General features: G+C 37.5%; 1 protein-coding gene across 2 annotated transcripts in view; it reads left to right on the top strand.

The window, feature by feature from the left end:
• Mlh1 (mutL homolog 1) overlaps positions 1 to 1225 on the top strand; it is a 42769-nt gene that overhangs the window by 37723 nt on the left and 3821 nt on the right. The gene's annotated exons all lie outside the window — the stretch shown is intronic.

The following is a 1225-nucleotide window of genomic DNA, read 5'->3' as shown; positions in this document are numbered from 1 at the left end:
GAACTTTACTCTGAACCTCTAACAATTTTAGTCCAGGTGTTCCAGATGGTTTTGGTACCTAATTATAATTTAGCCTTTTGGAAATTTGATTCGGGATGTATTTCATCTGTAGATCACTTTTGAGAAAAGTTATTAATGTTTCACCTTTTTTTTTTTTTCCTGTTTTGGTTTTTCTACACAGGGTTTCTCTGTGTAGCCCTGGCTGTCCTGGAACTCACTCTGTAGACCAGGCTGGCCTCCAACTCAGAAATCCGCCTGCCTCTGCCTCCCAAGTGCTGGGATTAAAGGCGTGCACCACCAGTGCTGCCCAGTGTTTCACTTTTTTATAAGTGCCATACATGGCAACTTAACAGTTGCAACTCCTGATGTTTATTGCTAGATTATAAATGCACTAACTAAACAGGTAAGCAAAACTGCTTGTTTGGTTAGAGCCTATGTAGTCTGTTTTTCTATATAAGTGGTTATAATATTGAGATGAAGGCAATTGTCCCTCCTCACAGCTAATTTGGATGCCTGCTCTTTGTCTTAATGGCTTGCAATCTGGGGCTAACTTCAGTGGCAAGAATGGGAACCCTTCTTGTTCCGATCCTGAGGGAATGGATCACACTTTTGTTGTTGAGTATGCTAGTAGCTGGGAGCGAAGTTTTGTGGATGCGCTTAGGGAGTTAGGGAAATTCTTTTTTTCTTTTTAATTTAGTAATCGACATTGAAATTTTCTCAAATGCTTTTTCTTCAAATGTAAGATATGATTTTTAATTTTTAGACTATTAATATTGTGAAATATATTGACTAGTTTCTGTGTTTAGTTAAGCCAATCCTGTACTCCTGGTGTGGACCCTGCTTAGTTACATGTTACTAGATTTCATTTCCTAATGTTGTATTTATAAGTTTTATGTCTGTTCATGAGTGTTACTAGTCTGTCGTTTCTGTATTGTATGTGTCCTTTGAGTAGAAGATAAAGTGGCCTTCAGAGGACTTGTAAGCTCTCCTTTAACATTTTTCTGAAAAAGTTTTGTAAGGTTGTTATTATTTACTCATTGTTTAGAACAGTTTGAGCGTGAATGTTTTATGATAAGAAATTTTTATTGAGATTCAAGATCTTGCTGTAAAAGCTTTTTAGGTTGTCTCTTTTGTTCATGTGTGAATAGTTTCAGGCATTGTTCATGTATGGAGGCCAGAGGACAGTGTCAGGTGTTGTTCATGTATGGAGGCCAGAGGACAGTGT

This window comes from Mastomys coucha, unplaced genomic scaffold (assembly GCF_008632895.1).
Source record: "Mastomys coucha isolate ucsf_1 unplaced genomic scaffold, UCSF_Mcou_1 pScaffold23, whole genome shotgun sequence".
In the NCBI taxonomy this organism is placed as follows: Eukaryota; Metazoa; Chordata; class Mammalia; order Rodentia; family Muridae; genus Mastomys; species Mastomys coucha.
This window is presented reverse-complemented; position numbering and strand designations above follow the sequence as displayed.